This window comes from Palaemon carinicauda, chromosome 9, assembly GCF_036898095.1.
Source record: "Palaemon carinicauda isolate YSFRI2023 chromosome 9, ASM3689809v2, whole genome shotgun sequence".
In the NCBI taxonomy this organism is placed as follows: domain Eukaryota; kingdom Metazoa; phylum Arthropoda; class Malacostraca; order Decapoda; family Palaemonidae; genus Palaemon; species Palaemon carinicauda.
Genome location: NC_090733.1, coordinates 42,771,167 through 42,789,741, shown reverse-complemented (window position 1 = coordinate 42,789,741; position 18,575 = coordinate 42,771,167).

Below are 18,575 nucleotides of genomic sequence, written 5' to 3'. Positions count from 1 at the left end.
GTGTGTGTGCCTTGATTACTTTCTGAAAACTTATATTTCAATGTTTATTCCCGTAAGCACGTTTACACATTTGCTAGATGACGCGCTCATACAAAAAACGCTGGAAAAGGGAAGAAAATTTTGTATTTGTTTTCAGGAGGGTGTAATGGAAGCTATTCCACTCACCGAGCAGCTGATGAGGCAGCTGGGCACCTATTTGATGAAGGCCAAACAATGCAGAGTACCATCGACGGCTAGTGAAGAAATCGTCGCCGCCCTCAAAGGGCAAGAGAGTCTCATGCAGTTACTGGGGGTTGCTGTCAAAGATACGCTTGAGCAAGAGAAGATCCAGAAGGGGTTTTTAACCCTGGCAATTAAGACAAGGGAAGAAGACGAGGACCGGGATAAAGACCCACACCCTGAATTCACGATTACGGTAATAAGCGAGAAGCCCTCATCAACAGGCACTGATATCACCAGGCCAGAGGTGGGAGCTGCCAGAGACTTCCCCTTTACCCCAATGGAGGGGGAAATTGGTTGTGTGACACTCACTGATTCTTAGGCTGTGGCCATTATATGTGACCTGGAAGCGGAGGAGAAGAGGAAGAAGAAAAAAACCAAAGGGGTAGGCAAACCACCAAAGGATAGTTTGTGCTCATCATTATCTTGTCCCTTTAAAAAAATGGGCGAGTGTAGCAGAATCACTCAAATGAAATACTGCTCCCCCGATGACATTGACTTTATTATTTGATAAAGATTTACTGTATGTTTATCCTACATAAAAATAGAGTTGATAGAAGTGAATTAGTTTTTTGTCTATGTAATGTCAAAGATATCTTGTACTTTCATTCATTGATATTTTTTATGCTTTCATTGGAAAGTATGATATGTATGTATTCGTCATAGGATGATACTTTTTTTCTGGCTATGTAATTGGATAGTATTTACATCCCGATGACTTCAATTTCATTTTTTTTTTTTTGGTTATTTTACTGTGATTTTTCCTATTAATAAACAAATATTAAGTACTACATGTTGCTAATTGAATAATATCTACATCCTGATGACTTCAATCTCATTCTTTGGATAATTTACTGTAATTTTTCCTATTAATAAACAAATATTGAGTACTGCATGTTTCCAATTGAATAATATCTACATACTGATGACTTCAATTTCATTCTTTTGTTATATTTCTGTAATTTTTCCTAGTAATAAACAACTATTAAGTACTACAGTACTACATGTTTCTTTTAGTATCCACCCACGTATTTTGGTGTGTGCACAAACCCGTCTTAGGCCTATACCCAAATATGCCAGGGCAACAGCTGGAAGGTGATGCACCTTCTCACATTCCAGATAACAGCTGGCGGCCGACTCACCTCTAGAGTGTGAGAATATGAGGGGTGGACATGCGTCTGGTGCACGTTCGGGCAGGTGTTTTAAGCCTATCAATGCAAATATCCTTGGTGGTCAGCGATACACGAGGGTTTGTCCTTTGACAGGCGGGAAGCGGGACTCGGGTGTAGAGAGAGAAAGAGACTACTGTATTGGCTTCTACGTAACACATGCCTGCTTGCACAGAAAAACTATAATTGCAAAATGGTTGTACACAAACCGCGGTGGCCTATACACGTAATCTGCAATGACCTCGAGAATGGTCAAAACATAGGCTCCTTACTTTATACAACTTAAAGACCTCAAACACCAATGTTTTGTAAACGTAACAAATCCCTTTAAACAGCACGTACCTACCTTCCTTGACACTTATGAACACCTACGTCATTACGTTAATGACGAAAATTCAAACCGTTTGTTGATAATAACAAATGATCTGGCCATCAATGTTTTGTAAACAAATCCCTTTAAATAAAACTATACTTCTAGGACACGTATAAACACGAATGCCATTACTACAACGTACGTTAACGAAAAAAATTTAAACCCTCTGTTGTAAATGATCTGACTCCTAATGTTTTGTTTTAATAGCACCACACTTCCTGTGCATGTATAAACATGTATAAACGCATGCGTCATTACTTTAACGATGAAAAATCAAAACCGTTCTTGATAACAACAAAGAATCTAATGCCCCTTTAAATAATAAAAAACTTCCTGGACATGTGTACAAGCATACACACGTCATTACGAAGAACATTCAAACTGTTTGTCAATAATAACAAATGATTACGTCCTTAATGTTTTGTAAACAAATCCCTTTAATATTGCCACAGTTCCTGGATATGTATAAATATGTACTTACGTCATTACGAAGAACATTCAAACCGTTTGTTGATAATAACAAATAATTACGTCCTCAGTGTTTTGTAATCAAATCCGTTTTTTGGCCTCAAGTCATGTCATCCTGATGGAAGGTTCCTTTAGGCAGCTTTCTAAGAGATATTTGGCTACAGTGATATTCCCAGAGAATTGACCATAGGTCTCCAGAATTCTAACTCCTGGCGCGAATATCCTTAAAATTTTTCTAAAGGATATCGCATAAAATCAGGGAACGTATATCTTGATACGACACATGGCAATCTTCAACCCGAAAAGCATTTTCGTTTCGAGGGGGAAGAGTGGCGAAACTGAAGGGGAGCCGTTATCAAGGTTACCCTTCCTCCCATACTATTATAAGGCTCCAAGATGGCACTCATTCCTTCTTTGGTAGCGATTTTGCACGATGGTTTTCCCTGTTATCTAACGTTCTTGATCGTTCTTGAGAGGATTTATTATGCATTCTCCAGCTTCTTCTGCCTCTTGAAAGTTGAGTATTTAATCTTTACAGTGTATAATTTTTAGCTCCTGCTTCACAGTGAAATTACTTTAATTTAATGTGTTTTATGGAGCTTGGCCAGTCACCGGAGGCGCAATGTTGGGCGCTGTCGTTCGTCATGCATGCGTTATTTAGTCAGCAGAACGACATTCCTGGTTTTAATAGCATTAATGAATTATAAAAGCTATTTAGGCACAATTATACAAGTGAAGATATGATTATGCATACAAATTTCCTCTTCCTCCTATGTCTATCATATATATTAGAGTTTCGGCAATTTAGGTAACCGAGATCTCGCCCCGCGCTAAGCTACCTAGCCTAAGCGCTTTAGCATACTTTCATACATTATCCCCGTTTACCCTCGTGTATCGTTTTATCAATTCAACAGGAGATAGTATATCTCCTGGAATTATTTATATAACTCGATGCTCGTCTCCTGTGGAGATTTAAGGGTAATCCCTCTCTCCCTCTGAGTGCCACCCTATCTTGGTCTCGCCATAGAGTAGTCACTCCGGCTTGACTAGGCTAGTGTTTTCTGTCTCCTACCCTTACCGGCGTGTATCCCGGATCGGGGTTTTGACAGAACCTCCGAGTATTCAGTCTTTATGCCAGCGACTGAGCTGCAAAGGGGTTAGTCACTCCCCTGCCGGCTTAGAGTTGCCGGCATAGGAGGCTTAGCCTCCCTAGGCCGCACTTAAAGTGGTAGTATAATGCCGCCACCTTCTCCCCTGCGGTCTAGAAGACAAGTCCTGTTTCGGTAGACCCTAGGCTGAAGAAAAGATATTCTTTTGCCGCCTAGGATGGCGCTGATACTGAAACAAAGTTTCACCCTTTCTTGGAAGTGGCAGCAATCCTGCCGCTTTCTCCTAACACTATATACAGAACCGTTTCCCTACCCCTATCTGTCCTTTAGAGATGGCTTTGCTACCGTAATCCTGTGGTCGTTGTCCTACAATCTCCCGGCTTGCCGGGTAGATCGTAGCCCCGGCCAGGCTCCTACATAGGTGGCTTAATAACAGCTCCGACTCACCCCTACAGACGCAAGACTCCAGGAAAGGTTGTGCCGGCTATTATGGCTGCCGGTGGGAGACCCTTTTGCCGTTGAGTGTTCTTCAGTCCTCCCTTGGACTGCCATCCACATCCCGAAACCGGCAGTGACCAGCAACGGATCTTGTGGCAGGATTGAAGCCTGAATGATGCATTCTCCCCTTCCATTTGAACCCTCATTCTAGAAGAAGGCAGTAAGGTTATATACCTACACCCTTACTTATTGTACACTTATATTAAATAAGGCAGCCCTTCACTTCATGCTTTCTCTCCCTCTGTTGGCTAGTGCCGCCAGGTACTAACTCACTGCCGGCTGGACCGGTGTCTCCAGGTACTATCCTAGCCGGTATGGACCAATGCTGCCAGGTACAAACCCAGTCGGCATGTTGGCACTAGGTGCTAGACTAACCGGCAACATGCTGGCTGAACTACAGTATATGATTATACAGTAGCCAGTAAATTTGCAGTATAGTATAAACTGTAGACAGAAAACTATAGTATATATTATACAGTAGTTTATTTTCCAACATACCTTTGTATCCTTTCACAGTCTATTGTTGAGACCAATTCTATATTTAAGGGAAGTATTCCTTCAATACACTGATAAGTAATCAGTTGATGACTTACCCCACAATATTAAATCTTTAAAGAAGGGTCAATGTTAGTATACACTGATTCTATCCCTAGAGGTTAGAACCCTTCTCTTTTGAGTTTGCCTTGATAAGGAATCTCTAACATTAATATTGGGGGGACGTCACAGCAATTGACTGGACAGGAGGCACAAGTATGTGTCTTTCCTATTTCCTTTCTAGCTTACTATCCTAAGGTATAATGGTTCAATAATTAATATTTTGCATAACCTGTTTATCATGTGTGATAAACAACAGCATACTTATTTAATTTTCCTTTCTTTACAGGAGGAACCCCAAATAAAGTGCGAGGTGATCTGTGACCACAGGAGTAGGAACTTCTGTGGTCACAAAGTGTGCAGGTCTCATGCCGCCTTCACCATTACTACCGAAACCCTGGGATCCCCAGAATTGCAACATCTGCTTGGCCATGGTGGCCGAAGGTTTCGACGACCCTAAGTCAACGGAGTCGAGGGATGCAGCACGAGAAAAGCTGTGAAAATGGGTACGAGAGTTCCAAAAGAACTCTCCGTGACCGTACCCACCTAACGACAGGATGCATAGCTTGCTATTCCCTAAGGCGGGTAGTAAAGCTGTCGTGCCCCAAACACGACCCGGACCTCCCTGCATCCAGATTGCCATCGACACGGACATCCACCAAGAGAAAAGGATGTCTGAAGTGTCCACGGACACTGAGACAGATCTCCTTAAGGATGATCCCGAGGAGGAGTCTACTCTGCCTCCTGAAGAAGAAGAAATCGATTCGGAGTCCCTTCCGTCTGTGCCGGCACTGGAGCCGACACCCTCTACATCTTCTGCCTCTACTCCTCCATTGGACAACATGAGCCAGGCAGTTTTGGCTCATGTTACGACGCTCATGGAGAATATTCGCAAGCAAGGCCAAGCAAGGGAAGCGAGGCTAAAAAAAGAGCTCCATGAAGCACGAATCACTGCCTCCCGAGGGTCATTCAAGCTACCCTCAGTCCAAGACCTCCCACCCTGCTCCAAGACAAATCCCTGGAGGTACGCGTAGTATATGCCGATTACCCCTTAGACGACATCCAGTTCTGGCCGAGCTTCAATGCTTACCCTAACTGCTTCATTCGACTGAAGCAGGAGTCAGCGTCAAAAGAGGAGACGGAGCCGAAGGAGGTCATGGTTTTCGACCACGACAAGGCCCAGGCTCTCTTGTTGAGCAGCCTGAAGAAGGCGGGCTACACGAACTAAAAAGTGTCCACCTTGAGCAAAAAACACCTCTGCTTCAATAGCCTTCCCCTTTACGTCGAAGGCTTTTAAAGCTGTTGCCAAGCAGTGGAGGTCGGCAAACCATGCCCTGCAATAGAGGAGTGTAGACCTCTGTCATTAGCCCTGCCCATGGAAGAGAAGAAATGGAAGGAAGTCACCCTAACCCTCTCAGTAGGGAAGTTGGATGCAGATATGGCTGGACGGCAGTTCAGTGAAAATCTCCCGAAACTGTCAGATGTTCTCTTGCGCAGGGAGCAGGAGACGAAGGAGAGACTTGCGGCATCCCTATCCCTACAGAACTGCATAGAGATGTGTGTAGGCCTAAAAAGCAACACAGACATGCTCATGGTCCTGGCCAAAATGTAAATGGCCACCCTAGTGAAGGACCTGTACGCTTTTATGAGGGCTAGGAGAGCCTGTAGAGAGTTTGTGTTTGCTGCAGAAACAGTAAAACACGAACCCAAGAAGCTTATATCTTCCAACATCTGGGGTAAAAACCTCTTCCCAAATGAAGTGGTCAAGGAGGTAGTTGAGAAAGCCACCTCGGACAATAGGAAACTTCTCCAGAAGTGAGGCATTTCGTCTAAAACGAAGTCTTCCCCGGATGCGATGTTCCCAACCTATAAGGAAGATGAAGAAGCCTAGACTACCCTCTTGGCCTGCTCAGCAACATCCAAGTGGTTGCTCAACCACAGACCACATTCCAAGTGGTGCCTCAGCAGCTGGTTGCCCAGTCACCAGCATTCAACACTAGGTTTGAGAGGCAAACCACTACCTTTCGTCTGAAAGGTAGAGGATCCCGACAGTGCTCCTAAAGACACCCATCACGACGTAGGGGTGGATGCGGTCAGGGATGTAAACCCTCCAGACAATCAAAACAATGACATGCTTCAGGTAGGAGGGAGGCTCCAACACTTTCAGGATCGTTGGATCTTCAATCCTAGGGACACAGCCTAATCAAAAATGGACTAAGATGGAGATGGAACCAGTTTCCACCATCATTTCCTCAATTCCTCCAACACTCCACCCCCTTATTGGAAGAATATACCTTAAAACTCTTGAGCAAACAAGTTATAAGGAGAGCAAGGTCAATCAAATTCCAGGGAAGGCTGTTTTGTGTTCCCAAGAAGGACTCAGATAACCTCAGAGTCATTCTGGACTTGTCGCCACACAGCAAGTTCATCAAGAACAGCAAGTTCAGGATGTTAACCTTTCAACACATAAGGACCCTATTACCAAAAGGGGCGTACACATTCTCAATAAACCTGGCAGATGCTTAATGGCATCTCCCAGTCAGCCGCCCTTCTCCTCCTACCTAGGATTCAAGTTACAGAGAAAAAATATGTCTTTTGAGCCATGCCCTTCGAACTAAACATAGCCCCAAGGATCTTCACGAAACTTGCAGATGCAGTCGTTCAAAAACTACGCCTAGAAGGTGTTCAGGTAGCAGCGTACCTAGACGACTGGCTGCAAGCATCCAAGAAAGTGATCCAGTTCCTGGAACATCTGGGATTCAAGATAAACTTCAAGAAGTCTTAACCCTCTCCAGCTCAGGAGTTTCAATGGGTGGGAATCCATTGGAACTTGCAATCACACCGCCTCTCCATTCCTCCCGGGGAAGAGGAGAGAGATTGCAGGGTCTGTCAAGAGACTACTGAAATCCGACGGGATCTCAAGACACAAACAGGAAAGAGTACTGGGCTCTCTCCAGTTCGCAGCAGTAACAAACCGAGTGCTAAGAGCACAGCTGAAAGATGCGTCAGGAGTCTGGAGAAGATACGCATGAAACGCTCGAAGAGATCTACAAAGACCGATACCGACCTTACTGCAAGCACTTCTCAAGCCTTGGTCGAAGGTCAAGAACCTAATGAGGACCGTGCCCTTGCAAGAACCTCCCCCTTCAGTGACCATCCACACGGATGCCTCGACGGAAGGATAGGGAAGTCACTCCCACCAAAGGAAAGCCCAATGGACTTGGTCATCCCTGTTCAAGACCTTTCACATCAATATTCTGGAGGCCATAGCAGTCCTCTTGTCACTGAAAAAACTTTCCCCTCGCAGATCAGCCCACATCAGGCTGGTCTTGGACAGCAAAGTGATAGTGAGATGTCTGAACCGACAAGGCTCGAGATCGCCCCACATCAACCATGTGATGTTAGCCATCTTTCGTTTATCGAAAAAGAAGAGATGGCACTTATCAGCAGTTGACCTACAAGGGTTCCGCAATGGGATGGCGAAAGCTCTATCCAGGCTAAAGCCGATAGAGCAAGAATGGTCCCTAGACGCAGACTCATTCTCCTTTATCTTAGAACAAGTGCCGGATCTGCAGATTGACCTCTTCACGACGGGTGACAACAAAAAACTATCTTGATATGTGGCCCCATATGAGGACCCTCTGGCGGAGGCGACGGACGCCATGTCCCTCGACTGGAACGAATGGACCCGGATTTACCTGTTCCCTCCAGCCAATCTCCTACTGAAGGTCCTCAACAAGCTGAGATCCTTCAAGGGAACGGCAGCTCTAGTAGCCCCCAAGTGGCCCAAGAGCAACTGGTTCCCTCTGGTAATGGAACTGAAGCTGAGGCTGGTCCCTCTACTGAACCCAGCTCTATCTCAGCGGGTTCAGAATTTGACTGTCTTTGCTTCATTACAGAGAACCTAAAGCCTTCATCTCATGATTTTCTTACCTTAGCGGTTAAGAAAAGATTTGGGATCTCAAAAGGCAGTATAGACTTCCTAGAAGAATACAAGTCAAACTCAACCAGAAGACAAAACGAATCGTCTTGGAAAAAGAGGGTTGCTTTTGACAAAGCAAAAAATCCGAAAGAAATCTCAATAGACTTCTGCCTGTCGTTCTTCATCCACCTTCATGAACAAGGCCTAGCTACCAACACGATAACTAGGTGTAAGTCAGCCTTTATTAGACCTCTTCTATACTCCTTCTAAGTGGACCTGACGAACGAAATCTTTATCAAGATACCGACAGCATGCGCTAGACTTAGACCTGCAGCACCTCCGAAGCCCATTTCATGGTCCTTGGACAAGGTCCTACACTATGCCTCAACCTTGAACAATGAAAATTGTTCTCCTGGGGATCTTACCCAAAAAGTTATTTTCCTGTTTGCTATAGCCTCAGGGGCTAGAGTTAGTGAAATAGTAGCTCTATCAAGAGACGACGGGCATATTCCGTTCACAGAAGCGGGAGAACTGAATCTTTTTCCTGATCCTACCTTCCTCACCAGGAACGAGCTACCCATTAAGAGATGGGGTCCCCGGAGAATCTGCCCTCTGAAGGAAGATGTCTCTCTGTGTCCATTAGAATGTCTAAAGGTCTATCTTCGAAGAACTTCAGACTTCAGGGGAGGACAGCTCTTTAAAGGAGAAACCTCGGGATCAAACTTATCCCTAAAAAAACTGAGGCCAAAGCTCACCTACTTCATTCGCAGAGCGGATCCTGACAGTACACCCTCAGGTCATGATCCAAGGAAAATTGCTTCCTCAATGAACTTTTTTCAGTATATGGACTTTGAGCTTCTTCGCTCATATACTAGATGGAAGTCATCCCGAGTATTTTACAAACATTATGCGAAGTAAGTGCACAAAATTAAGCATTACGTGGTGAGCGGCACATAGTGTAGTAAAACCCGTCGTTTAGTGCTGCGATGAACAGTGAATTGATTGGGACTATCAATTTGGGTGAAAAAGTGGTGGCACTTCCATTGCAATATCTTTTATATGGGTGTCACCATGGTGACACTGGGACTGTTCAAATTTTCAAGTGTAGAATTATACAGATGACACTTGTGCCGTGTGTACATTAGGCACAGTGATGATAGTATCCAATATTTACAGAACATTATATTAATAGTTTTTTTTAAATTTTCAATTTTATAGTGGCATTAATCTTTTCTTCCCTTTCAGGTAGAAAAACTTTATCTGTACTTGTTGTATGTATAATTCCATTCTACATTTTACACTTGTTATCCAATTTACTCATTTAGCCTAAATAAATGATTAAAGAGAGTGTAATTGTGCCTTATTCCGCCCTGCAGATAGCACAATAAATGTAGCCAGATTTCTTTAATTAATTTCCTCGGTAAACCTTATATTATTGGAGCAATAAAAACAAATAGTTATGGTTGATACTTATATTTGTTCCTACAATATATACAAACCTTGAGACCTTTTTCACTGTCTAGCACGACACTTCCCTGCAGGGTGCAGGAAGCCCTAACATTGTTCCATGATTAGTGGTAATGATGTATAACGGTATCATCATATTTCTCAATGGTCTGGATAACCATATAAAAATTGTCCTAAGGTTAAGGCACTTATAAAAATCCACAGATACAGTACTTTCAAGTAATTCTCTGGTAAACTTCCATCAGGACGACATGGCTTGACCCCAAAAACAGATTTTGAAGTGAAGTGAAAAATCTATTTTTGGGTGAGATGGTCAGGTCGTCCTGATGGACCCGCCCTCCTTTTCCATCAAAAAAGGCTTAGGCAAGATCCCTCCCGAAACTACTATATCTGTAGCACCATGCTCAATGCTACAAGGAATGAGCGCCATCTTGGAGCCTTGAAATAGTACGGGAGGAAGGGTAACCTTAATAACGGCTCCCCTTCATTTTCTCCACTCTTCCCCCTCGAAACGAAAACACTATTCCGGGTGAAGATTGCTATGTGTCATATAAAGATACATATCCCCTGATATTATGAGATATCCTTAAGAGAAATTTTAATGATATTCACGCCAGGAGTTAGAATTCTGGAGACCTATGGTCAATTCTCTGGGAATATCACTGTAGCCAAATATCCCTTAGAAAGCTGCCTAAAGGAAGCTTTCACCAGGACAACATGGCCATCTCACCCAAAAATAAATTTTTTGCTTCGCTTCAAAATCTGTTTAATAGTGCCACAGTTCCTGGACACCTATAAACATGTACGTCCTTACTAAAATGTACATTAATGACGAAATTCAAAACCTTTCCTGATAACAACAAATAATCTACTCGTCAATGTTTTTAAACAAATCCCTTTAATAGTAATACACTTCCTGGACATGTATAAACATGTACATCATTACGTTAACAACAAAAATCCAACCGGTTTGTTGATCAAAAAATTTCAAATGACCTTCAACTCAATGTTTGTAAACAAAAAACTTTAAATAATTATTCACTTCCATAAACAGTAACTAAATATGACCATGGTTTTCTTCCAGGTGAGGCGCTATGGCCACGGGTTACTTCCGGGTGAGTCGCCATGGCCATTTTAGTACTACTTCTGTGGTTTGGGATACTGCATTATCCCAGAGGGCTGTTGGACCTTTTCCTAAAAACGGATTTTGAGCGAAGCGAAAAATCTATTTTTGGCTGAGATAGCCATGTCGTCCTGATGGAAGTTCCTTTAGGGTAGCTTCCTAGGGTATATTTGACTCCCATATAAAAGATATTGCAATGGAAGTGTCAACACCTTTTTACCCAAATTGATAGTCCCAATCAATTCACTGTTCATCGCAGCACTAGACGACGGGTTTTACTACACTACATGCCGCCACCACGTAATGCTTAATTTTGTGCACTTACTTCGCATAATGTTTGTAAAACACTCGGGATGACTTTCATCTAGTATATGAACGAAGACGCTCAAAGTCCATATACTGAAAAAAGTTCAGTGAGGAAGCAATTTTCCTTGGATCATGACCTGCGGGTGTACTGTCAGGATCCACTCTGCGAATGAAGTAGGTGAGCTTTGACCTCAGTTTTTTTTAGGGATAAGTGTGATCCCAAGGTTTCTCTTTTGAAGAGCTGTCCTCCCCTGAAGTCTGAAGTTCTTCGAAGATAGATCTTTAGACATTCTAATGGACACAGAGAGACATCTTCCTTCAGAGGGCAGATTCTCCGGGGACCCCATCTCTTAATGGGTAGCTCGTTCTTGGCGAGAAAGGTAGGATCAGGAAAAAGATTCAGTTCTCCCGCTTCTGTGAACGGAATATGCCCGTCATCTCTTGATAGGGCTACTATTTCACTAACTCTAGCCCCTGAGGCTATAGCTAACAGGAAAATAACTTTTTGGGTAAGATCTCAGGAGAACAATTTTCATTGTTCAAGGTTGAGGCATAGTGTAGGACCTTGTCCAAGGACCATGAAATGGGCTTCAGAGGTGCTGCAGGTCTAAATCTAGCGCATGCTGTTGGGATCTTGATAAAGATTTCATTCGTCAGGTCCACTTAGAAGGCGTATAGAAGAGGTCTAATAAAGGCTGACTTACACCTAGTTATCGTGTTGGTAGCTAGGCCTTGTTCATGAAGATGGATGAAGAAGGACAGGCAGAAGTCTATTGATTTTCTTTCGGATTTTTTGCTTTGTCAAAAGCAACCCACTTTTTCCAAGACGATTCGTTTTGTCTTCTGGTTGAGTTTGACTTGTATTCTTCTAGGAAGTCTATACTGCCTTTTGAGATCCCAAAACTTTTGTTAACCTCTAATGTAAGAAAATCATGAGATGAAGGCTTTGGGTTCTCTGTAATGAAGCGAACACAGTCAAATTCTGAACCCGTTGAGATAGAACTGGGTTCAGTAGAGGGACCAGCCTCAGCTTCAGTTCCATTACCAGAGGGAACCAGTTGCTCTTTGGCCACTTGGGGGCTACTAGAGCTGCCGTTCCCTTGAAGGATCTCAGCTTGTTGAGGACCTTCAGTAGGAGATTAGTTAGAGGGAACAGGTAAATCCGGGTCCATTCGTTCCAGTCGGGGGACATGGCATCCGTCGCCTCCGCCAGAGGGTCCTAATATGGGGCCACATATCGAGGTAGTTTTTTGTTGTTGCTCGTCGCGAAGAGGTCGATCTGTTCTAAGATGAAGGAGAATGAGTCTGCGTCTAGGGACCATTCTGGCTCTATCGGCTTTAGCCTGGATAGAGCGTCCGCCGTCCCATTGCGGAACCCTTGTAGGTCAACTGCTGATAAGTGCCATCTCTTCTTTTTCTATAAATGAAATATGGCTAACATCACATGGTGTATGTGGGGCGATCTCGAGCCTTGTCGGTTCAGACATCTCACTATCACTTCGCTGTCCAAGACCAGCCTGATGTGGGCTGATCTGCGAGGGAAAAGATTTTTCAGTGACAAGAGGCCTGCTATGGCCTCCAGAATATTGATGTGAAAGGTCTTGAACAGAGATGACTAAGTCCATTGGGCTTTCCTTTGGTGGGAGTGACCTCCCCATCCTTCCGTCGAGGCATCCATGTGGATGGTCACTGAAGGGGGAGGTGCTTGCAAGGGCACGGTCCTCATTAGGTTCTTGACCTTCGACCAAGGCTTGAGAAGTGATTGCAGTAAGGTCGGTATCGGTCTTTGTAGATCTCTTTGAGCGTTTCATGCGTATCTTCTCCAGACTCCTGACGCATCTTTCAGCTGTGCTCTTAGCACAGGGTCTGTTACTGCTGCGAACTGGAGAGAGCCCAGTACTCTTTCCTGTTGGTGTCTTGAGATCCCGTCGGATTTCAGTAGTCTCTTGACAGACCCTGCAATCTCTCTCCTCTTCCCCGGGGGGAATGGAGAGGCGGTGTGACTTCAAGTTCCAATGGATTCCCACCCATTGAAACTCCTGAGCTGGAGAGGGTCAAGACTTCTTGAAGTTTATCTTGAATCCCAGATGTTCCAGAAACTGGATCACTTTCTTGGATGCTTGCAGACAAGCCGTCCTGGATGCTGCCCACACCAGCCAGTCGTCTAGGTACACTGCTACCTGAACATCTCGGCGTAGTTTTTGAACGACTGCGTCTGCAAGTTTCGTGAAGATCCTTGGGGCTATGTTTAGAGTGAAGGGCATGGCTCTGAAGACATATTCTTTCTCTGTAACTTGAATCGTAGGTAGGAGGAGACTGGGAGATGCCAGTAAGCATCTGCCAGGTCTATTTGATAACAGGGTCCTTATGTGTTGAAGGGTTAACATCCTGAACTTGCTGTTCTTGATGAACTTGCTGTGTGGCGACAAGTCCAGAATGACTTTGAGTTTATCTGAGTCCTTCTTGGGAACGCAAAAGAGCCTTCCCTGGATTTTGATGGACCTTGCTCTCCTTATAACCTGTTTGCTCAAGAGTTCTAAGGTATATTCTTCCAATAAGGGGGTGGAGTGTTAGAAGAATTGGGGAAATGATGGTGGAAACTTGTTCCATCTCCATCTTAGTCCATTCTTGATTAGGCTATGGCCCAAGGATTGAAGGTCCAACGATCCTGAAAGTGTTGGAGCCTCCCTCCTACCTGAAGCATGTCATTGTTTCGATTGTCCGGAGGGTTTACATCCCTGACCGCGTCCTCCCCTACCTCGTGAGGGGTGTCTTTAGGAGCACCGTCGGGATCCTCTACCTTTCGGACGAAAGGTAGTGGTTTGCCTCTCAAACCCAGGTTTGAATGCTGGTGACTGGGCAACCAGCTGCTGAGGCACCACTTGGAATGTGGTCTGTGGTTGAGCAACCACTTAGATGTTGCTGGGCAGGCCAAGAGGGTAGTTTAGGCTTCTTCGTCTTCCTTTTAGGTTGGGAACCTGCATCCGGGGAAGACTTCGTTTTAGACGAAATGCCTCACTCCTAGAGAAGTTTCCTATTGTCTGTGGCGGCTTTCTCAACTACCTCCTTGACCACTTCGTTTGGGAAGAGGTCTTTACCCCAGATGTTGGAAGATATCAGCTTCTTGGGTTCGTGTTTTACTGTTTCTGCAGCAACCACGAACTCTCTACAGGCTCTCCTAGCCTTCATAAAAGCGTACAGGTCCTTCACTAGTGTGGCCATTTGCATTTTGGCTAGGACCATGAGCATGTCTGTGGTGCTTTTTAGGCCTGCACACATCTCTATGCAGTTCTGTAGGGATAGGGATGCCGCAAGTCTCTCCGTCTCCTGCTCCCTGCGCAAGAGAAAATCTGACAGATTCGGGAGATTTTCACTGAACTGCCGTCCTGCGATATCTGCATCCAACTTCCCTCCCCTGAAGCCAGATTCTCTGGTTACAGGAAAGAACAGAGACACCCTAATATAGTTATACCTAAATGTTTATTCCGATAAACCATTAGGGTTAAGCCTTAGGCTTAATACAGAGGGAAAAGGATTGTACTTAATCTCCAAGGAGAAAAGAGCAACCGAGGAGTGTGCGAAAGTATACTAAAGCTCCATAGGCTACTAGCCTAGGCGCGGAGAGAATCGATTACCTAAATCACCAAAACTCTCTCGTTTACGATCTTGGAAGAAAATATCAACAATATCTTATATGTATAAAACTGCCTATAGCTTCAATAAATTTTAAAACACAAGGAAATCTGTATATCATGCATGAAAGTACTAGGGCCAAACTCCTAGGCTATGAAGCCTGGCGTAGGCTAGGATCGGTTATCTCAATCGCCGAAACTGAAATACTAACGGCATCATATAAAGAATTCCTATTGTAAAGCTAAATAGCTAGAATTATTAAAGCATAAGGACCAGGAACGTCGCTCTGGCTAACTAAGTGACTCATGCACGGCGAGCGACAGCGCCCAGGACGCCTCCGGTAGGCAACAGCTCTTGTAAACGTTAATATCGCTTTCGATTTATTTCAAAACACCAAGAGCTTACATTTATACATAGTAAAGATAACACTCAACTTTCCAGAGGCAAAAGAGGCTGGAGAAAGCATCATAAAGTTGAAACATTCCAAGATTCACGAGAAAACACAGGGAAAAACACCGAGTTGCTGAGCTACGGATAAAGGAATGAAGATGGCGCCGTCGGTGGCATTGTAAACACACTCGAAGCGGGATAGGAAAGGTACCTTATTAACGGCCTTCCTTCCATTCTCGTTTTTCGTTTTCTTGCCACTCTGACCCCTCGAAGTGTTAATTCTATTCGGGGTGAAGATTGCTATGTGGCGTGTCAAGAATATCTCCTCTGATATTATGTGATATCCCATGTTACGTTTATTTAGGGATATTCGCTCCAGGAGTTAGAATTCTGGATACCTTAAGGTAAATTCTCTGGGAATATCACCGTAGTCAAATATACCCTAGGAAGCTACCCTAAAGGAACTTCCATCAGGATGACATGGCCTGAGCCCAAAAATAATTTTGTACATATTTCTATTGTAATATTTTAAATGTTTGAAAAGAGTTGAAATATTATTATTGCATTTTACTTTCTTAATCTTAAGAATTTTATTCATGATTAAAGGTGAAATATTCTTTGTATTATGCTTCCCAATAACTATATAAATGCAGAATTTTATCCAGTTTTCTATTTTATTACCTTAGCTTGGTTTTTCTTCCCAGGCAATGGCAGTTAGACATCTTATTTAATACAAAAACGTTTCATTAATAACTATGTTTTTTTAACGTCTCGTATGTTAAAATAGTGAATCATATGTTCCTCCCTTTGATCGTGAAATCAATATTTATTTCTTTACGTCTTGTCAATTACTTTATGAGGATTCAAAGGAAACAAGTTTGTTAATTAAAGCCGGTAAACGACCGTTTGATGTATCCTGGTATTAGTTTATCATATTCTTTGGAACATTTCCCAAATATTTCAGAGATGAAACGATGTCAACACTTACTTCATTAATGACACGATTTAAATGAAAATCTAAAGGCATAATAAACTTTCCTTTAGGACATGTAATGATTCTTCGGTCAATGCACGATAATACAGAATGAAAATTTTTCATTCAAAGAATCGAAAAAAGTCTACTCCAAGAAATTATAAGACTGGTCTTTACTATCTCAGCATTCATTGTGGTGTATTTTAGCATTCTTACCATCCATTTTCCTTTTTGTTGCTCAAGTATACTTCCCCTCTTATGGCAGAGTGTTATTAGATTTTTTATGTGTGTGATTATAGCATTTATATGAGAAAAGCAGTAGTGAAAAATATATAAAAATTCCTCTTTATTTTTGTATCGTCATTTTTATATAAAACATTGTACAGATCCTTTAACTTACTTTCCATGATTCTTAACAAACCATGACTGGGTCTTTTATTCATTTTATCTGGTAAGGCATCCTGCAAAGCTTTCCCACTATAGCCAAAGAATAATGTATATGGATATTACCTTTCCGATTTTGTAATGCGCCCCTGAAACTTTGAAGATTTCTTTTACACTAACTTCTTCTAAAAAGGGGAAAGTACGGTTTTAGATATGCCTTATGAATATTTAAGTTAGTGTGTGGTTTTGGATCCATAAGGTACCATGAATGGTCTCAAAAGAATACAGGTACTGTTTTAAAATAACATTTTCCAAATGATTTCGAGCACATATCTCATAAAACCTGAAGCATGGAACTCATTTATGTACGTTTATTGAGGTAATTTCATGTGCTTTATGTGAACATCTTTGTAATATAGAAAAAAAATGGCCGTATAATGCAAGGATTTAGAAAAAGAAATTATTTATGGTTCCGTAAGTCTTTCTCTGAATTGAGTTTCAGTCGCCACCGAATATTAACTTATTGGTCTTACTTAATAGAACAGAATAAATTTCTTCATCTGATAAAAGATTTTTGTTTCTATTTAAAAAGTATAACCTGAAAGGTCAAATATGCATACAAAATCAAAGGATTTTTCTTGCTAATAAATATTACTTTTCTTAAACTGGAAGTTGGATGCAGGTAGATATTTGTCCTGGATATATCCAAATTCTCGTTCGTAATAAGTAGTATTTACCTTAACATTAATGGATGTATTCAAAATAATATTAAAATATATCCTTTCTTTTTTATTCATAAACAAGAATATTACAATATTATTAAGCTATTTAAAAAGAATATAACTTTATCTAATGATCTTAGCAGGTAAACTTCTAATGTTGAGAGTAGCAATACGCAGGAAAATAGTAAATACAATTCTTAATAACACAATGAACGTCATTATCAAAAAAGAATACACAGGTTCCTTAGTAACATTTGAACATGCCTTCCTTCCCCATTTTTTACAGTTATTTTTTCTGTGTTCGAAAAAACTCATCTACTGAATTATGTCCCACTACTGTTTTCCTCACTAATACTTAGTTTTCTTGAATACCAAGAATCTTGATAACATTCCTTATACTGTAAAGCTTGCGTGTTTTTTTTTTTTTTTTTTTTTTTTTTTCTTTTTTTTTTTTGTGGGGGCGTGAGAACTTGGTTAAGCTGATAAAAATCTCAATAACATTGCACTGAACTTTTCTGAAAAGTTCAGATTTTCGGCCAAGTTAACATTCCTCATAATATAATTTTCAAATACCATTAGATCCTTCTGATGAATACATTTTTTTTCATAACGTTTTTCCTCACCATTTATATTTGTACACATTTAATTAACATCTATTTCAACGGTCGGTTTTAGGGGGAACTTCACCATAATTAATTTCAGCCTTCTGATTAGATATTTCCAGGATTTTTTCAATCGAAAGAATTTTTGAAGCTTTGCTACTTTGTTAAGTTTATAAATCATAAGGAATAAACTTTTAGATATCAAAAAACCCTTTTGATATTATTAGGACCAACGTTCTTACTTCCTTAGGAGAATATTTTTTTTTTCTTTTTAATAAGTATTAAGGTTTTCACCGAGGATTAAATCACATAAATCAATCTAAGAGTTTCTTCAGGGTTACATATTTTCGTTGTTTGCTGTGGAATATTTTCCATATCCATCAGTTCTAAAGCCTAGAAATGTATTCCTGTGTTAAGCTGCAAGAGAGTAAATCTCGGTAATAAAACGGATCTACCGAATCACCTTGTATTGAGATTATTCATTGTAATCTGGTGCGATACACTGTTAAAAAGCCGTAATTGTAAACCGAAATTATCCGTAAAAATACACTGTTCTCCGCCGTATATCAGTAAAATATAAGCGACCGTAATTTCTACCCTACTTTGTTCATGTCTTTTATGGT